The sequence below is a fragment of the Hemitrygon akajei genome, chromosome 9 (assembly GCF_048418815.1).
Source record: "Hemitrygon akajei chromosome 9, sHemAka1.3, whole genome shotgun sequence".
Taxonomy (NCBI): Eukaryota; Metazoa; Chordata; class Chondrichthyes; order Myliobatiformes; family Dasyatidae; genus Hemitrygon; species Hemitrygon akajei.
The window spans coordinates 52,421,102-52,442,903 of NC_133132.1; the positions used below are offsets into that span (position 1 = coordinate 52,421,102).

Consider the following 21,802-nt stretch of genomic DNA (forward strand, 5'->3'; position numbering starts at 1 on the left):
TTTTTAAAAAATTACTCTGATCCTGAGATACATCTATCCACGGATGCGCTGGGACTCATCATCAGTGATGTAACCTGGGGTCATCGTGTATTTCGGGTCTTTCAACATCAGACATTCTCACCCAGACGACCCAGTGGGGTTGACCAGGCTCTGACTTGTCTCCCAGCACAGGTCACACCTCTTGATCCATAGCCCCTAAAGCTCTGGGGGTAAAACACTTCCTTTCCATCCAACTCAGAATGGTTTGCGAACTCCAAACGATAATGGAAGCCAAGTGCAGTATTCTACTGTTTTTCCACTGATAAATGTACAGCATCATTCACGGTTGTGAACTTAATGGATAACAATTTATACAAGCCTTTGTCTGCAAACTCCTTGGACGATGATGGTTGATAGGCAAGATAAGTAGTGCCAAAACTATTTGTAATCAGTGGTCAATCTTGCCAATAAAGAAATGAATAAACAAAACAATGAATTGGTATAAAGGGCTTCATTTTAATTTCCCAAGAAATTGTCCATTGTACAAGATCAGTTAAATTTATGGTTGGATTCATAGAATGCAACAGCACAGAAACAGACCTTTCAGCTCATCTAGTCTGTGCTGAACTATTAACCTGCCTAGTCCCTGAACAGCACCCAAACCATAATCCTTTCTACCCCTCCCATCCACATACCTATCCAAATTTCTCTTAAACATTGAAATCCAGCATTTCCATTGGCAGCATGTTCCACACTCTCACCACCCTCTGAGTTAATTTCCCCCTCATGTTCCCCTCAAACAGCTCACCTTTCACCCTTAACCCAAAACTTCTAGTTCCAGTCTCACCCAACCTCCAAGGAAAACGCCTGCTTGCATTTATCTGATCTATACCTCTCATCATATTGTAAACCTCTATCAAATCTCCCCCTCATTCTCCTATGTTCCAGGGAATAAAGTCTTAACCTATTCAACCTTTTCCTATAACTTAGGTCAAGTCCTTTCAACATCCCAATTAACTTTCTCTATACTCTTTCAATCTCATTTATAATTTTTCTGCACATATAAGATTATTAAGAGATTGGACACACGAGAGGCAGGAAACATGTTCCTGATGTTGGGGGAGTCCAGAACCAGAGGCCACCGTTTAAGAATAAGGGGTACGCAATTTAGAATGGAGTTCAGGAAAAACTTTTTCGACCCAGAGAGCTATGGATCTATGGAATGCTCTGCTTCAGAAGGCAGTGGAGGCCAATTCTCTGGATGCTTTCAAGAAAGAGTTAGATAGAGCTCTTAAAGATAGCGGAGTCAAGGGTACTGATTGTGGATGATCAGCCATGATCACAATGAATGGCGGTGCTGGCTCGAAGGGCCAAATGGCCTACTCCTGCACCTATTGTCTATTGTCTATAATACCCCAAATTAGGCCTCAGTAAGGTCTTATACAATTTCAACATAACATCCCAACTCCTGTACTCAATACATTGATTTATGACTCTATTTACCTGTGACACCACATTCAGGAATGATGGGTCTGTATTCCCAGATCCCTCTGTTCTACTGCACTCCTCACTGCCCAACCACTCACCGTGTAAGCTCTACCCTGGATTTTCCTACCAAAGTGTAACACCTCACACTTGTCTGCATTAAATACCATCTGCCATTTTTTCAGCTCATTTTTCCGTAAATCGGACAAGGGGAAATCAAGAGATACAGGGAGAAAGTTGGAACAAGGTACTGAATTTAGATGACGGCACAGCTACAGTGGGAATCAAATGGGTACTGGCCGGACATTTAACAATGTTTATGTAGAGAGGAATCTGGGGGCCCAAATCCATAGCTCCTTGAAAGTGGCTCCACAACATGATAGGGTAGTGAAGATCGCATATAGCATGCTTACGTTTGTTAACCAAGGGACTGAGTTTAAGAGTCAGGTTTGTTAGTCACTTCATTATTAGTTTAATTAGTCTGGTACATCATGGGTTAAAGGGCCAGTTCCTGTTAAGTACTGTTCTAGGTTCTAAGTAAATCTGCTGAACCATCAGTGAAGCCACAGAAAACACTTCAATTATAAAACATCAGCTTTATAATCTATCAGGGACACTACAAGCAACCAACAGTGACCGGAAGTATTATTTCACAACAGTTAAGTCGTATGAATTCCCCATCTCAGAGAGAAGTCTTTTTGAAGTGAAACAAAAGCACATCTTTTAAGTCAAGATTATACAGGATTTCCCAGAAGCGACGAGGAATTACAATGTAATGAGATCAGAAATTGCAAGCTTAGAACAGGGAATCGCTCAAGTCTATCTCTTTGCTCAATAAGATATTGGGTCTAACTTAGCTGATTGCTTGACCTTTTGAAGGTACATCTCCGTCTGGGTGTCCCTGGAGAGAAGGTACAATGTCCACTGATGGGCAGCATAGAGGGCAAGGGCACGCTCCAGACCCAGAAAACACTTTAATTCTTGTTGCCACTGTTTTAATGGGAAAAAAAAGCATGCTATCTTCTGCCAACCTCCAAAGATGGGTCACCAGCGGCCGTAAGAAATCCAGTCAGTACTGTTCACAATCCATTACTATGAGAAAGCATGCTACCAGTACTTCAGTCAATTCATACCGTAGCTGCATCTATGACTAAAATGCTAGTGAATCTGAATTGTGATCAGACTCAATGAGAAAGAACTTCAAGGTATGTAAGACACATGGGAGAATATTTTGTAATGCTCCAGTTTGTAAAAACAAAACTACTTAGGCATTTCAAAAGGAAACAGCTGATCTGGCCATTGGCCTCAAATCCTTTCCAGTACAAACTCCAGCACTCTCAGCTCCCCAAGGCTGAAAATGCACATCTCAGCTTAGAATAAAAACAGTGACGTAATAGTTCTCAGCTTTTTGGGAAGTGGAGAATTGCAAGGACGGAAAATATTCTAGCAAAGTTCAATAGATGTACCGAGGAGAGCGTTCTAACTGGTTACACCATCATCGGTACAGAATCAGAAAAAGCTGCAGGGAGCTGCAAACTCAGCCATCTCCATCATGGAGAACATCTTCAAATCATGACGCCTCAGAAAGAAAACATCCATTATTAAGGACCCCCATCACTCAGGACGTGCTCTCATTACCACCAGAGAGGTGGTACAGGAGCCTGAAGACTCACACTCAACATTTTAGTAACAGTTTCTTCCCCTCCCTTATCAGATTTCTAGACAATTGACTAAATGATGAACACAATTCCCATTCCAACATGTCAGACCACGGCTCCTCTACTGTCATGATGAGACCGCACTCAAGGTGGAGGAGTAACACCTTATTTTCCATCTTGGTAGCCTCCAAACTGATAGTATGAACATCGATTTCTCAAATTTCTGGTAACTGGCCCCACCCCACCATTCCCCATTTCTGTTTCCTTTCTCACCTTATCTCCTTACCTGCCCACCATCTCCCTCTGATGTCCCTCCTTCTTCCCTTTCTTCCATGGTCTTCTGTCCTCTCCTATCAAACTTCCCCTTTTCCAGCCCTTTATTTCTTTCACCAATCAACTTACCAGCTCTTTACTTCACCCCTCCCCTCTCCTGGTTCCTCCTATCACCTACTATCTGGTACTTCCTCCCCACCCCCCCACCTTCTTACATTGATTTCTCTTTCTTTCCAGTCCTGATGAAGGGTATTGGCCTGAAACACTGACTGTTTACTCTTTTCCATTTGTGTGAGTTGGCTTGGATTTCCAGCAGCTGCAGATTTTTTTGTATTTGTGCTAGTACCTCACTAATTTTATATATATATTTGGCATGTACTACTGCCACAAAGCAGCAAATTAAACAACATATATCAGTGATATTAAACCTGATTCTGATACTCTGGAAAAGTTATGTCTGCTCTGACATAATAACAAGGCCCCTTTCATCAAAGACCATCATAGCAAAGGAAGTATCATCAAGTCCTCTCAGAACCTTGCAGGTTTCAAGGAGACGACCTTTCGATGTTCTTAGCTTCAGAGTTTTTATATGCTACTCTACTATTTAAGAAGGGTGGGCAGCTTCAGAAAGGAAACTATAGACCTGTTAGCCTGACATCAGTGGTTGGGAAGTTGTTGGAATCGATTGTTAGGGATGAGATTGAGGAATACCTGGAGGCACATGACAAGATAAATCAAACCCAGCATGGTTTCCTGAAAGGAAAGTCCTGCCTGGCAAACCTACTGCAATTTTTTGGAGGAAATTACAAGCAGGGTAGACAAAGTAGATGTAGTAGATGTGGTGTACTTGGATTTTCATAAGGTCTTTTACAAGGTACCGCACATGAGGCTGCTTAGCTAGGTAAGAGCCCATGGAACTACAGGGAAGTTACTAGTGTGGGTGGAGCATTGGCTGATTGGTAGAAAACAGAGAGTGGGAATAAAGGGATCCTATTCTGGCTGGCTGCCGGTTACCAGTGGAGTTCCACAGGGGTCGGTGTTGGGACTGCTGCTTTTTACGATGTATGTCAATGATTTGGACTATGGGATTAATGGATTTGTGGCTATATTTGCTGATGATACAAAGTTAGGTGGAGCAGCAGGTAGTGTCAAGGTAACAGAGCCGGCAGACACTCTTAGGTAGTTTAGGGGAATGGGCAAAGAAGTGGCAAATAAAATACAATATTGGAAAGTGTGTGGTCATGCACTTTGGTGGAGGAAATAAACAGGCAGACTATTATTTAAATGAGGAGAGAATTCAAAATGCAGAGATGCAAAGGGACTTGGATGTCCTCGTGCAAGATACCCTAAAGGTTACCCTCCAGGTTAAGTCGGTGGGGAAGAAGGCGAATGCAATGTTGACATTCATTTCTAGAGGTATAGAATGTAAGAGCAGGGCTGTGATGTTAAGGCTCTATTAGGCATTCATGAGACCACATTTGGAGTATTGTGTGCAGTTTTGGGCTCCTTATTTAGAAAGGATATACTTATACTGGAAAGAGTTCAGAGAAGATTCACGAGAATGATTACAAGAATGAAAGGGTTACCATATGATGAACATCTGGTAGCTCTTGGGATGTACAAACGTATTTCCTGGAGTTCATGAAAATGAGGAGGGATCTCAAAGAAATATTCTGAATGTTAAAAGGCCTGGAAAGTTGATGGAACAGAGTGGAAAAGGAGGGATATGGCAAAACTATTTCCCATGGTAAGAGAGTCTCGGACAAGAGGGCACGTCCATTTAGAACAGAGATGCGGAGAAATTACTTTAGTGAGAGGATGGTAAGTCTGTGGAATTTGTTGCCATGAGCGGCTGTGGAGGCCAAGTCACTGGATGCATTTAAGGCAGAAAGATAGGTTCTTGATTAGCCAGGGCATCAAAGGGTATGGGGAGAAGACAGGGGAGTGGGGATGACTGGAAGAATTTGTCAGCCTGCGACTGAATGGCAGAGACTTGATGGGCCAAATGGTCTACTTCTGCTCCTACATCTTATATGATTCAGAACTTAAAGCTTCAAAACTGCACTTCTGTCAGTATGTATTTACTTTGAGAGATGGCAATGTTGGAGGGTGCCATTGTCCTCGGTCATTGCTACACAAAGTAAGTCAGATTATGAAGTTTCTCGTGGATTTTTCCTATGGGTAGTGTACCATTACTTGTGCCTGGTTAACAAAATGAACTCATTTAAAAATCAAGCATGTACAAAACATCCTAGCAATTCCAAGAAAAGTGCAGAAATTTTCAGAGCTGAAGGATGTTTTTCAGCCCAAAAGTTTAAAATCACACACACGTCACAAGCCCATTGGTCCATCCACTGATTCAGAATATTTCTTTGAGATCCCTCCTCATTTTCATGAACTCCAAGAAATACGTTTGTACATCCCAAGAGCTACCAGATGTTCCTCATATGGTAACCCTTTCATTCTTGTAATCATTCTCATGAATCTTCTCTGAACTCTTTCCAGTATAAGTATATCCTTTCTAAATAAGGAGCCCAAAACTGCACGCAATACTCCAAATGCTCCATTTGTTGTGACCGCTGACCTGGGCTTCTTGAAGACCGAAGCAGATAGACAAAAAAGGTCTTAATTTGCAGCAAGCTTTCTCTTCAGGACCCTCTCAATAGAATCTTCCTGAACTCAAATTACATCAACTCCTATAATTACTATAGTTACTTCAATATTTTGAGTGAGACAAACATCCCCACTGAATTGCATGTTTGCAAAGGAGCACACACTGTAACTGACAAGATAACTTTGAATATTAGAACACCTTTGCTTGGACAAAGTTACTCACATGACTCAAAAGTCTGAAAGTTTCCATCTGACTCAAAATACCGCAGCGGCTACATTAGATTCTCAAAAGGGAGGGTGAACATCCAGAAGTTGTGGTGCACACTGACACCAATCACAAAGGGGGAAAGAGTATATGGAGTTAGAAAAGAGGCTGAGGAGCAGGACCTCCAAGTTAATTATCTCTGTGCTAGTCAGGCAGGAATAGGATGATAGTACAGATGAATGAACGGCTGAGTAGGTGGTGCAAGGGGCAGGGCTTCAGATTTCTGAATCATTGGGATCTCTTCTGTGAAAGGAATGGCACAGGACATATACATCCCAAAGATGAAGACGTATTCTAAAAGGGGAATAAAGCAACTGTGGCTGACAAGGGAAATCAAAGACAGCATAAAAGGAAGAGAGAAGACATATAATATAGCAAAAATTAGTAGTAGTTAGAAGATTGGGAAGCATTTAAAAACCAACAGAAGGCAACTGAAAAAGCCATCAGGAGAGAAAAGATGAAATATGAAGGTGTTAGCCATCAATATCAAAGAGGATACCAGAAGTTTTTTTAGCTATATAAAGAATATTAGGGAGACAAGACAAGAGCCCATAGTATTATGGGAAAGTTACTTGCATGCACAGAAGATTGGCTGACTGGCAGAAGGAAAAGAGTGAGAGTCAAGGGGGCCTCTTCTGGTTGGCTGCTGATGACTAGTGGTGCTCCGCAGGGATCAGAATTGAGACTGCTTCTTTTGACGTTACATGTCAATGATTCGGATAATGGAATTGATGGCTTTGTGGCCATGTTTGCAGACGATACAAAGATAGGTGGATTTGCAGTTTGTGTTAGAAAGCAGAGGTTCTGCAGAGAACTTTGACAGATTGGAAGAATGGACAAATAAGTAGCAGATGGAATATAGTGTAGAAAGCATATGGTCATGAACTTTGGAGGCAAGGCATAAAGAAGTAGGCCATTTTCTAAACAGGGAGAAAATTCAAAAATCAGAGATGCAAATGGACTTTAGGGCATCTATGCGCAGGATTCCCTGAGGATTAACTTGCAGGTTGAGGAGGTGGTAAGGAAGGCAAATGCAATGGTAATGCCCTGATTAGGATTTTATTGCTATGCTATTGGTATTTCATTTTAGCAATTCTGTAAGAGCAGTCTGTCCTGATTTTAGCATGGTTGGGTTTGAGCTAAAGATAAGGGGACATGTTGTTCAATTGAGGAATATTGTGTCAGCCAATCGGAATGGTAGAACTGAGAGAAGGTCTAGAGAATGCTGGGTGGAGAGGCTTTGGTGATGGACAGTGGTGTGAGTTGAGGTCTTTTTGGCGGGAGCTGGGAGAAGACAGGAGGGAAGATGACTGAGCATGCCGTCCCTGTTGCACCAGGTGCTTTGTGCAGATGAATGGCTTCACGGAGGAAGAACCAATACTCCTGTGGGGAAGCCCAATTGTTCAAGATGGATTTCAAACAACATTCAGAAAGTGGTGTGTGCTTTCACACTGACCAAGGGTCCAGTGTGTGAGTTAAACACAACTACAAGATGATCTCCAACTGATATGCACATTTGGACTGGGTTAACTGTAATGGGCCTTTTTGTTTTTTCTCTTTTCTTACTAACTCTTCGATGAAGCTGACATTTGTAAAATTACTTTCTTTATAACTCTATGCAGTGTACAATCTATTATTTTTTGCCAATGGCCAATTACACAGGGGCGGTATTTACACAGTATTCATAGTGATCAGGGTTCGGTTGGTCAAGACATCCCAACTTCCCGGTTTTGGTGGGACCCAAGTCATACCAACCCGAGACATATGGAGTCCGAGAAAGGTGGTTTTCTCACTGTTAGCGAAGGGCTAACGAGCTGCATCTCTAGAGACACCCAGAGAAAAGGGGTTTCACAATGTTATCTTCCATTTTGAGAGGACTAGAGTATAACAGCAACGGGGTAATACTGAGTCTTTAAGGCACTAACGAGGCCTCACTTGGAGCATTGTGAGCAGTTTTGGGCCCCTTATTTAAAAAAGGATGTTCTGGCATTGGAGAGGGTCCAGAGAAGGTTCATGAGAATGATTCTGGGAATGAAAGCGTCAACATATGAGGAGCATTTGATGGCTCTGGGCTGTACTCACTGGAGTTTAGAAGAATGAGAGGGGATCTCATTGAAAGGCATAGAAAGAATGGACAAGGAGAAGATGTTTCATATGGTAGGGAAGTGTAGGATCGAGGGCACAGCTTCTGAATAGAGGGATGTCCATTTAGAACAGATGAGAAGGAACTTCCTTAGCCAGAAGGTGTTAAATCTATGGAATTTATTGCCCTGGATGGCTGTGAAGGCCAAATCATTGAGTATATTTAAAGCAGAGGTCAACAGGTTCTTGGTTGGTCAGGGCATCAAAGGTTATGGGGAGATGGTAGGAGAATGGGGTTGAGATCGATAATAAATCAGTCAAGATGGAAAGGTGGCACAGATTCGACGGGCTGAGTGGCCTATTTCTGCTACAGTGTCTTATGGACAGAGAACCCGCACACCCAAAATTAGTATTGTGAGAGTCTCTGAGTACACAAAAATCTCATCTACTGATGGAGCGTAGATACATCTCTAAACCATGGTCATATTTGATGCGTTAATGTCACAAAATAGCTTAAATGACATGGGAGCTTCCTTGAACTCCAGCACAATGATGCAAAGTAACTTAGATGAATATGTCTGACATCTGGTTTGATAAGGCCAATTAACACAATCCCATTATCTTATGTTTGGCTGATGCGTGTACATTTCATAGTTATATCAGTTCTCTGACCATATTTCTTGAGTAGCCTGTACACTGTAGACAGCACTGTTTGTTACACAGCTGGTCTTTTTCACTTCAAACTGATAATGGTTTATGATTTGCATTGGTACCAGTTTCTGAAGACTGGTTGTCATTTGAATTCCACTGCCCCTGACTCCCTCACACCATCCACCCGAGTCATTCAGCAGCGATTTTAAACAAAATCTGCATCACTGATGAAGAGCAAAAATACTGCTGGAAGAACTCAGTGGGTCAAGCAACATCTGTGGGAGGAGAGGTACCATTAAAGTTTTGGATTAAGACACTGCATCAATCTTGGTTTGACCCACTGAGTTCCTCCAGCGGAGTGGGTGTTGCTCCAGATTCCAGTGTCTACAATCTCTTGTGTTATCATTTATGAAGACGTGAATATTATCTGGCATTTAATGTCTAATTAGCTTATGAAGGCAGAGGTACTGGGTCTTCTTTTAGCAGTTTAGCTTGTTAGGTTTGGTGTGAAGAGCCAATAGCGTGAAGGAAAATAAATGAATTTTGATGAAGAATACATGACAAATTGGTTTGTAATTGTTCTTTTTCTTGGCACAGCAAAGACAACAAGCTCACAACAACCCAGGATAAGAGTTCCTGGCAACAGATTGGCTTTTTTTTTAAAATAAACAAAAACTTCATTTTTAAATAATCAACTCTACATGAAGACAGATTTCATCAAAGTGAGTGCATAGGAAGTAGAGTTCACACTTTCTTATAGGCCTGGGTCATATGGCATGGAAGTAGGAATTCAGTCCAGCAAATCTGTGCCAGCAGCAAGTACCTAATTACACCAACTGTTCATTATTTGCCCCATATTACCCCTTAACTCCACCATAGGGCCAATTTACAGTTGATAATTAAACTGCAATCCCTCATCTTTAGAATAGGATGGGAAGGCAGTGGATCTAGAACAGGGGTTCCCCACTTTTTTATGCCATGTACCTCTACTGTTAACCGAGGGGTCTATGGACCCCAGGTTGGGAACTCCTGATCATGGAGAAACCAGACAGTTTGACATTAGGACTGAACTTGGTTCACTGGAGCTGTGAGACAGTTCACAGCCACTTGCAATTTGGTGATCAGCTGAGTCAGTCTATTGTTTGGTGTTGTCCATACCCTTGTGTTGGCAGAGAGCTGCTGAGAGGATTGGGAACAGAATACAAACATGGTGGCTTCTCCACTGACAGGATCATGGTTGATCTTCTCCCTCCACACTTCACTGCACTATCGCACATCCCTCAATTCCCTTAAACTTTTGGTGCAACTTCAGCCTCAGTCTTGAATACACCAAGTGTCCCAATAACTTCTGACCTTGTGGGTGGAAAATAGCTAAGATTTGGGTAAGGAATTCTCATTTCTAGCCTCAACATTTGGCCTCTTACTTTGAGGCTGTAACACTCCAGTTCTAGACACCCAACTAATGGAAAAATCAAGTCCAAATCTACCTTATCAAGCACGGTGAAAAGTTTCTGTCTCTCTGTGGGATCACTTATTTTTCTAAATGCAAGAGAATGTAGTGCAACGCATGAACCGCTGGAAGAACTCAGCAAATCAGGCAATGTCTACGGACGAAAATGGACAGCGGACAAGATTCTTCAGTCATCAAGATTGGAGGGAGCAGCATGTGTAAAAAAGTGGAGGGAAGGAGTGAAGCAAGAGCTGTCAGGTGGATCCAGGTTCGGGGAGTGATTTGCAGATGGGGGGAGGGGAGAGGAAGAATGATGTCAAAAGTTAGGGAGGTGGAAGTGCCCAAGGGCTGAAGATGACCTAATAGAGACAGGTGGTGCATGTGATAAAGGGGGGGGGGGGGGAAGGGGGGGGAAACCGGTGGGAAGAGTGTGTGGGTGATGGGCAGATGAACTCGGGAGGGTAGGAAAAGAAGGGACAGAGGGGAGTAGTTAGTGGAAATCAAAAAATTCAAAGTCCACATTGTCAGGTGGGAGACTACCCAGGCAGAACATGAGGTGCTGTCCATCTGATTGGTGGTTAGTTCCGCAGCTGGGCAGTGCAGGAGGCAGAGGACGGACATGTTGGTGTGGGATTGGGAAGAAGAATGAAAATGACTGACAATTAGGAAACTGGCGGCCTTGAGTGCTTAATCTCTCAGGGCAATGAATATTGTAACCATTTCCATTTAGAGTGGGGCACCAGATAAGGAATGGCTGCCTGGTGGTGTAGTGGCACCTGCACAGGACTTAGAGGCTCACGGTCTTGGGTTCAAATGTGGATGGCTCCTTGCACACTTTCCATCTATGCTGGGATAAGGATCGAGCTAGCAATTCAGCCTTGTTAAAAAAAAAGAGGACAAAACGCTGAAGAAATGACAAAGTTGCTGCCCGATCTGCATGGAGAGGAACAACAACCAGATAAGGAAATAGTGAGCAAGTCTGAGTTCATAGTTATCACAACAAATTTGATGGAACCCTTCAAGGTAAAGCCTTGCTGGAATTGGAGATCCTGCTAAGGTGTGCTACATTTGTGCAAACTTTTTATCACTATTCACTTAAACTGAGTAGCAGACCATCTCAGAAGAAGTCCAGAAAACCTGGGATGCATTGACAGCTTGATAAATCAATTGAGAACAAAGCAGATAGAAATGTAACAAAAGACCAGAAATGGGGCGACATCCGGATGAATCTGGTTTACTGTAGGAGCGATGTATCTGTTCTCTATTTGCTTTGGATTCTGTGTTGCGTGTGAAAGGTGGATTGTGATTTGGATTTTGTGAAAGGTGATTGGCAAAAGGGATACAGAGCTGGAGGAGGGAAAGGATCATGGGACGGGAGGCCTAGGGAGAAAGAAAGGGGGAGGGGAGCACCAGAGGGAGATGGAGAACAGGCAGAGTGAAGGGCAAAGAGAGAGAAAAAAAAGAGGAAGTGGGGAAAAAACCAAATATATCAGGGATGGGGTAAGAAGGGCCTACAGACTCTCACAGCTACCTGGACTATTCCTCTTCCCACCCTGTCTCTTGCAAAAATGCTATCCCCTTCTCACAATTCCTCTGTCTCTGCCGCATCTGCTCTCAGGATGAGGCTTTTCATTCCAGGACGAAGGAGATGTCTTCCTTTTTTAAACAAAGGGGCTTCCCTTCTTCCACCATCAACTCTGCTCTCAAAAGCATCTCTCCCATTTCCTGCACATCTGCCCTCACCCCATCCGCCCACCACTCCACTAGGATAGGGTTCCCCTTGTCCTCACCTACCACCCCACCAGCTGGATCCAACGTATAATTCTCCGTAACTTCCGCCACCTCCAACGGGATTCCACTACCAAGCACATCTTTCCCTCCCCTCCTCTTGCTGCTTTCCGCAGGGATCGCTCCCTACACGACTCCCTTGTCCCTTCATTCCCCCCCATCCCTTCCCACTGATCTCCCTCCTGGTACTTACCCTGGTAAGTGGAACAAGTGCTCTACCTGCCCTTACACTTCCTCCCTCACCACCATTCAGGGCCCCAGACAGTCCTTCCAGGTAAGGCGACACTTCACCTGTGAGTCGGCTGGTGTGGTATACTGCGTCCGGTGCTCCCGGTGTGGCCTTTTATACATTGGTGAGACTCAATGCAGACTGGGAGACTGTTTCATTGAACACCTACACTCTCGACGCCAGAGAATGCAGGATCTCCCAGTGGCCACACATTTTAATTCCACGTCCCATTCCCATTCTGATATGTCCATCCATGGCCTCCTCTACTGTCAAGATGAAGCCACACTCCGGTTAGAGGAACAACACCTTATATTCGGGTCTCGGCCCGAAACGTCGACAGCGCTTCTCCCTATAGATGCTGCCTGGCCTGCTGTGTTCCACCAGCATTTTGTATGTGTTGTTCTTTGAATTTCCAGCATCTGCAGATTTCCTCGTGTTTGCACCTTATATACCGGCTGGGTAGCCTCCAACCTGATGGCATGAACACTGACTTCCCTAACTTCCATTATTGCCCCCTCTCCCCTTCTTACCCTATCACTGATATATTTAGTTCCCCCCCCCACCTTTTTTTTTTCTCTCTCTCTGCCCATCACTCTGCCTGTTCTCCATCTCCCTCTGGTGCTCCCCTCCCCCTTTCTTTCTCCTGAGGCCTCCCGTCCCATGATCCTTTCCCTTCTCCAGCTCTGTATCACTTTTGCCAATCACCTTTCCGGCTCTCAGCTTCACCCCACCCCCTCCGGTCTTCTATCATTTCACATTTCCCCCTCCCCCTCCTATTTTCAAATCTCTTACTATGTTTTCTTTCAGTTAGTCCTGACGAAAGGTCTCGGCCCGAAACGTCGACAGTGATTCTCCCTATAGATGCTACCTGGCCTGCTGCGTTCCACCAGCATTTTGTGTGTGATGCTTCTGGTCAGTTTCTTTTAAAAAGAGGAAATGAAAATATTTACAAAGCCAAAGAACAGTCTGTGACTATGTAAAAAGGCAATGAGTTTCAGGGTGATGTACATGCTGAAGACAGCATATTCTATTGCTAACAGCATGACTCGTGCATCTGGTACCTCATCAGCACGCATTAGAAGGGAAAGTGATTTAGCCGAGTTATATTGAGGAACAAATGTTCTTAGGAAGAAAAAAAATGGAACAGCCTCTTAAGAGACCAGGAAGAACAAGTGGACATCTTTAGAAAAAGCAGGAGTGTCAGAAAAACCAGGAACAGATGAAAAAGCTACTTCAAAGGAGAATGGAGCAGCTTTAAGTTGCAAGAAGAAATTGCTGCCAAGATGGTCAGAGTTAAAGTGCTAAGTGCTTTAAGTGTTATGAGTGCTAAACATGCTGCAGCAGAGCAGTTCCATGGTGAGAGATCCTATGTTGACATGGAACAAAGAAAATGCAGCATACTCGAAGTCAATGTGGATACATTTGAGGAACAATTGCCCATGAGCCACGAGTTTGAACCCCAAAGGGTAGTTCAGGGTGTTCAATCTCAGCCTGCACCAAGGAGGCACTCTGAACCTATCCAAAAACAAAAGGTGCTTCTGAGGACACTCAGGTTTCAGATGATAAACATCTAAATGCTGCACTCTAGACCGTAAGAATGTGAAAGGAACTAACCAGCATAGTGATGCAACAACAACAAATTACATCTCTGCTTATAAAAAGGAGATTCAAATCTTCCATGGCGATCCAATCAATATTTTTCGTTTATGGGGGCTTTCAAGAATAGCACTGATGGCAAGACTGGTAATTATGGTGACTGTCTTCATTTTCATGAACAGTTCACTGAAGAATATCCCAGAGAGCTTGTCAAAAGTTGCCAGCCAGCCAGCCCAAAGCAAGGATATCCAAAGACCCAAGCTTACTACAGGAACACTTCAGTCACGAGCAGAAATTTGCTGCAGCCTACATGGAAAAGGCTCTTTCTTGGCCATGTATCCAAACAGAAGACAAGAAAGCTCTTCAGGAGCACAGCCTTTTTCTTAAAAGTTGTTGCAATGCCATGGCAGACGTGCAGGACCTGCGTGAGTTGGACGTGCCTGCTAATGAGGATTGTCGTAAATAAGTTACCTGATGAACTTTGGAGAAAACGGAGATCGGCAGTCTGTAAACTGCAAGAAAAGATTGCTACACACCCAGTGTTTGTAAAAAAGCACAAGGCTAGCTTGCTGGCAGTCAGTAAAGGTGTGAGCAGTAAGGATCACAAACTTGTTCTCAAGCTAAAAGAAGCAGCGTTACCACTACTGTGGAAAGAGAAGCAGAAACTGAACCCTGAGCTGGTGAAAAGGATTCAGATTCGAAACAAGCCACGAATGAAGCAAGCACAGCAGCAAGCACCACCCTGGGAATCTATTGGTCTTACGGTGATTGTGATTGTAAACTTCCTATAATTCCAGTTCAGGTGAAGGCTAAGAAGAGTAACAAGACAGTGGTTACTCATGCTTTCCTAGATAAAGGAAGTACCACAGGGTTCTGCACAGAGAGCCTCAGGGACAAACTCAAACTGACAAGACAACAGGTCGTTTTAGGATTGGAAGAGGCTGGCTTCGATAGTAAAAACCGTTGTGAACTACAACATCTATACACAGGAACGTATGCCTGTCGACAAAGGGAATATTCCTCATCAGAGAGATCTTCAGGAATGGTCTCACCTGAAGCATTGGAAAAGGTGACAAAATCAAAAAGGGTGAATGCAGGACTAAGGGTGTTATATCTGAACGCACACAGTATACAGAATTAGGTCGATGAACTTGTAGCAGTTACAGATTGGCATGTATGATGTTGTGAGCATCACTAAATCATGGCTGAAAGAAGATTATAGCTGGGAGCTTTATGTCTAAGGATAGGCAGGAAGGCAGAGGGGGTGGCTTGGCTCTTTTGGCAAAAAAGTGAAATTAAATCATTAGAAAGAGGTGACATAGAGTCAGAAGATGTTGAATAGTTGTGGATAGATTCTGCAAGGGAAAAAGATCCTGATGGGAACTGTATACAGACCCCAAACAGTAGTAAAGAGGTGGTCTACAAATCACAACGAGGGATAGAAAATGCATGCCAAAAGAGCAATGTTACAATAGTCATGGAGGATTTCAACATACAGGTAAGATTGGGAAAATCAGATTGGTGCAGGCTTCCAAAAGGGGGGAGTTTCTTGAATGCCTACAAGATGGCTTTTTACAGCAGCTCATGGTTAAGCTCACTAGGGGCCCAGCTATTCTGGATTGGGTATGTGCAATGGACCAGAATTGATTAGAGAGCTTAAGGTAAAAAAAACATGGGGGAGGGGGACAAGTGATCATGATCAAATTTACCACAAAATTTGAGAGAGAAAAGCGAAGTCAGATGTATCAGTATTCCAGCAGAGTAAAAGAAATTACAGAGGCATGAGAGAGTAGTTGACCAGAATTGATTGCAAAACATTGGCAAGGATGATGGCAGAGCAGCAATGGCTGGAATTCTAGAAGCAATTTGGAAGGCACAGGATATATACATTTCAAAGAGGAAGATTTCTAAAGATATTCTAAAGCAAAGGTGACACAACCATGGCTAACAAGAGAAGTCAAAGCCAACATAAAAGCCAGAGAGAGGGCATATAATAAAGCAAAAATTAGTTGGAAGTTAGAGAATTAGGAAGCTTTTAAATACCAATAGAACGCAACTAAAAAGACATTAAGGTAAAGATGGAACACAAAAGTAAGCTAGTCAATATTAAAGAGGGTGCCAGAAGTTTCTTCAAATACAAAGTGTAAAAGGAAGGCAAGAGTGGATATCAGATTGCTGCAAAATGATGCTGGAGATGTAGGATTGGGGACAAGGAAATAGCAGATGAATTGAATAAGCATTTTGCATCAGTGTGCTCTGTGGAACACCAGCAAAATGGTGGAAGTCCCAAGTGTCAGCAGTCATGAAGTGTGAGAAGCTGTCATTATTACTAGGGAGAAGGCTCTTGGGAAACTGAAAGGTCTGAAGGTAGATAAGTCATCTGGACTAGATGGTGTACACCCCAAGGTACTGAAAGACGTGGCTGAAGAGATTGTGGAGGCATTAGTAATGATCTTTCAAGTTTCACTAGATTCTGGAATGGTGCCGAAAGATTGGAAAATTGCAAATGTCGCTCCACTCTTCAAGACGGATGTGAGGCAGAAGAAACTATAGGCCAGTTAGTCTGACCTCAGTGGTTGGGAAGATGTTGGAATCGATTATTAAGGATGAGGTCTCAGGGTACTTGGAGGCACATGATAAAATAGGCCATAATCAGCATGGTTTCCTCAAGGGAAAATGTTGTGGAAATCTGGTGGAAGTCTTTGAAGCAATAACAAGCAGTATAGACAAAGGAGAATTGGTTGACGTTGTGTACTTGGATTTTCAGAAGGCCTTTGACAAGGTGCCACACATGAGGCTGCTTTACAAACTATGAGCCCATGGTATTATAAAAAGGATTTTAGCATGGATAAAGCAGTGGCTGATTGGCAGGAGGCAAAGAGTGGGAATAAAGGGAGCCTTTTCTGGTTTGCTGCTGGTAACTAGTGGTGTTACACAGGGATCTGTCTCGGGACCAATTCTATTTACATTGTATGTCACTGATTTAGATGATATAATTGATGACTTAATAGCAAGGTCTGCAGCCGATATTAAGATAGGTGGGAGTTTTGAAGAAATAGAGAGGCTACAGAGGACTCGGACAGATTAGCAGAATGGGCAAATAAGTGGCAGATGGAATACAGTGTCAGGAGGTGTATGGTCATGCACTTTGGTAGAAGAAATGAAAGGTTTGACTATTTTCTAAATAGGGAGAAAATACAAAAATCTGAGATGCAGAAGAATTTGAGAGTCCTTGTGCAGGATTCTCTAAAGGTTAATTTACAGGTTGAGTCAGTGGTGAGGAAAGCAAATGCAATGTTTGCATTCATTTCAAGAAGACTAGAATATTAAAAGCAAGGATATGATGTAGAGACAATATAAGCTTCACTCGGAGTACTGTGAGCAGTTTTGGGCCCCTTATCTTAGAAAGGATCTGCTGATACTGGAGAAGATTCAAAGGAGGTTCACAAAAATAATTACAGGATTGAATGGCTTGTCTTATGAAAAGCGTTTGATGACTCTCAGCCTTTATTCACTGGAATTCAGAAGAGAGGTGACCTAATTGAAGCCTCTCAAATGTTGAAAGGTCTTGATGGAGTGGATGTAGAGAGGATGTTTCCTATGGTGGAAGAGTCTAAAATCAGAGGACGCAGGCTCAAAATAGAGGGGCATCCCTTTAGAATAGAGATGAGGAGGGATTTCTTTAGCCAGAGAGTGGTGAATCTGTGGAATTCATTGCCTCAGGCAGCTGTGGAGGACAAGTCTTTATGTACAGTATATTTAAGGCAGAGATTGTTAGATTTTTGATTGGTCAGGGCGTGACAAAATAAGGGTTTGGGGCTGAGAGGAAAAATGGATCAGCCAAGATGAAATGGCAGAGCAAACTCGATAGACCAAATGGCCTAATTCTGCTCTTATATCTTCTGGTCTTATGGTATCTTTTGCTGACCGCTGAGAAGCACTAAATATCACTGAATAATGTTTAGGCTACACTTGGGTGTGCTTAAGTTTCATTGCTTCAAGATTGCATGTTTTCTTGTCGCTAATAAAGGTTCGAATAAAGGATTCGACTTGTGAAGCAATCATTAGTGCTGGGAATGTGTCACGCAAGTATAACAAATCTGTAGGGTCGCAAGGCTAGTGGCGATTGTTTTGTTGTGGTTTTGGTTTGGTATTGCTTCTACATTTGCCATTACTGATTGCTCTGTGGTTCACATGATTACCATGGGCCAATTAGCACTGTTGGACTTAAACGAGTACATCGCAATGGTCAAGATGCAAGAGCCAATAAAACCAACCAAAGTTAACCGGACTGTAATAGTCTCAAACATTTCTGCTGTCCTTCAGAAGTTCCCTCAAACTACAGCCAGAGAATTTCCACATATAAATGAGGTTCCATGCAGGGACTAGGACAACAGATCCAAGAAACGCAAGGTTGATGCTCTCAGGAATGTGCTGAGTGGTGGCAAATACAATCTGGCAGGTATCAGCTGGGCACAGGACAAAGATGTTGCAGCTCAGATAGCCTCTGCTATTGAAACCAGCCCCAGGGTCTGACATGCAAAAACAGTACATGTCCTGCTTATTGTTAATAATCCAAGATATGATATAGATCTACTTCTCTCGAAAGCAAGGTCAGCGCAGGAACTTGATTGCATGAAAATAAAACACGAAGTGAAGGAAATATTTATTTTTCCAGTGGTTCACATTTTTCCCCACAAGTAATCAGAAACAGTGTCATGTGCTGCTGACAAATCGGTCGTAAAATTTGGTGCCAAGAACAAGTGTTAACTGCTCATAGTGTTAAGTTTAGTGTTACACTTTACTTAGGTTTTAGGTACAATACTTACCAAGTACCTGAAGAATTTAAAAAAATATAATTATGGCAAAATTTCAAAGCAATGATCAAGTCTTGTTGGTTACCCACATATTTGACAAAGTATCTTTGCTCCCTGCTCAGCTTTTGAGAAGAGATTTGATGAAATATGGAAGAGTGAAAAGGTTTAAATAAGATTTAGGCTTATATTGAGTTTTAAAACTTCAAAGTTCAAAGTAAATTTATTATCCAAGTAAATATATGACACCCTATACAACCCTGGGATTCATTTTCTAGCAGACGTACTTAGCAAATACAAGAAACATAACAGAATCAATGAAAGACCTCAGCTAACAGGACAAACAACCAATGTGCAAATGCAAAAGAAAAAAGAAATAATTAAGCAATAAATATTGAAAACACGAGATGAAGAGTCCTTGAATGTGAGTCCACAAGTTGTGGGAACTGTTCAGTGATGGGGCGAGTGAAGTTATCCCCTTTGCCTGATGGTTGTGGGTTAGTAACTGTTCCTGAACCTGGTGGTGTGGGTCCTGAGGCTCCTGTTATCTTCTTGCTGAGTGTCCTTGATAATGGATGTTGTTTTCCTACAACAACGCCCATTGCAGATGTTCACAATGGCAGGGAAGGCCTTACTCATGACCAACTGTGTATACCTACTACTTTTTGTAAGATTTTCATTTGGGCATTTCCATCTCAGGCTGTGATGCAACCTGTCAATAAACTCTCCACCACAAATCTGAAAAAAGTTTGAAAAATGTTTTAGATGTCATGCCAAATCTTCTTCAAACTTCTAACAAAGTCGAGGCACTGCTGTGCTTTTGTCATAATTGCATTTACGTGCTGGGCTCAGGAAAGATCCTCTGATATTATAACACTGAGGAACTTAAAGATGCTGACCTCTCCACCTCTGTTCACACCCCCCCCCCCCACCCAATGAAGATCGGCTCACGGACCTCTGATTTTTTTTCCTCCTGAAGTCAATGCCACTCAGCCACATTTTCAGTCTCCCTCCTATATGCTGATTCATCACCACCATTGATTCCGCCAATGACAGGGGAATTTTTCAATACGATGTCGAGGATGATGAGTTCGACATGAGATACAGAGGGTCAGGCAATCTAGGCTGAATGGAGTCTGAGAAACCAATCAAGAACAGAACAGCATGGATATCCTGCAGTGAAACCACAAGAATCAGTTTTATCTACCAATGCTAAGTACACTGTGGTGTTAGTCACATGGGCCAATTAATTGTTGGGATTTAAACAAATGCAGTTTAATCGAAGAAAAAACGCAAGACCCATCAAAACAAAGCCATACAAAGTTCCACAGCAGGGGTGATTGATAAGTTCGCGGCCCAAGGTAGAAGGAGATGAGTTATTAACTTCAAACTTTCTGCATAATCACTCAGAGTTCACCTGCATGTGCATGTAATGAGAGCTGTATAACTCATCTCCTTCTACCTTAGGTCACAAACTTATCAATCACCCATGCTGTGGACACTTCTGGAGGTCCAAGATTCGTATGGTCCACGACTGCTGGACTAAGTGTGTAAATGTAGGAGGGGACTAAGTTGAAAAATAAATGTGCTAGGTTTTCTAAAATTGACTCATTCTACCTTAGGCCACAAACTTATCAATCACCCCTCGTATAGTAATGAACTCAAAAGTGTTGGCTTTCTCTTAATATTTAAATGCCACGTGATAGTTCAGATGATGGCAGCCAAGAATCCTGAAGTCATAGCAAGCTTTTACCATACAAGTCTTGAAGAGCACACGGGCAATACTCTTGTACCCACAGTAAATTTCTGCACTGGTGCCACAGGGAGCATTCTTTTTTTTTATTAGTTTTTTTTTATAGATTTTCTACATAGCTACAGATAAAAAAAACCCACAGATCAAAATGAAGAACATTGGTACAGTGCAAAAATAAACATACAATAATAATATGATACAAAGAAAGATAATTGAGAAAGCACCCAAATTGAAGACATGTAAAATTAGTATCCTCCCCAAGCCCCGCAACAAAAAAAAAGCTCCAGACCAACCACAACACAATATAGAGAATATAAATCAGGACAATCAAACCCCCAAAACTGTAAATACACTTAGCAACAGAAGATATTAATGCCTACTACCAACAAAAAAGGAGCTGAAAGCAAGGGACTGAAAAAAAACCTTAGTTAAGAGGAAGGTTATGAAAGTACTCAATAAAAAGTCCCCAGACCTTATGGAACTTTAAATCCGAATTAAGGACTGAATAATGAATTTTTTCAAGGTCTAAGCAGGCCATAATATCGTTAAGCCATTGAGCATGCGTGGGCGGGGCAACATCTCTCCATCTAAGGAGGATTAAACGTCCAGCCAGGACAGAGGCAAAAGATAATATTCGACACTTAGTCGAACTCAGACATAAATCTGTCTCACCCCAGAAACCGAACAAAGCAATTAAAGGGTTAGGCTCTAGGTGGTGATTCAGAATATACGATAACGTCATGAAGACATCTTTCCAAAATTTCTCCAAGCTAGGACAAAACCAGTACATATGAATGAGAGAGGCCTCGCCCCTTTTGCATTTATCACAAAGCGGACTGATGTTAGGGTAAAATCGAGATAATTCAGATTTAGACATATGGGCTCTATGAACAATCTTAAACTGTAAAAGGCAATGGTAAGCACAAAGAGAGGTTGAATTAATTGATTTGAGAATCGAGTCCCAAGTCTCATCGGATAAGGAGGTATTTAAATCATGCTCCCATGCCATTTTAATTTTATCCACAGGGGCACGTCGTAAGGCTGCTAATTTATCACGAATAAATGATATTAAACCTTTACCTAGTGGATTAATAGAAAGAAATAAGTCCATAACATTTTTCTCAGGCATTTCAGGGAAGTTAGGGGTTAAAGGAATAATAAAGTGT

General features: G+C 42.5%; 1 protein-coding gene across 1 annotated transcript in view; it reads right to left on the reverse strand.

Annotated features, from left to right (window-relative positions):
* mertka (c-mer proto-oncogene tyrosine kinase a) overlaps positions 1-21,802 on the reverse strand; it is a 177,379-nt gene that overhangs the window by 77,429 nt on the left and 78,148 nt on the right. The window lies entirely within an intron of this gene.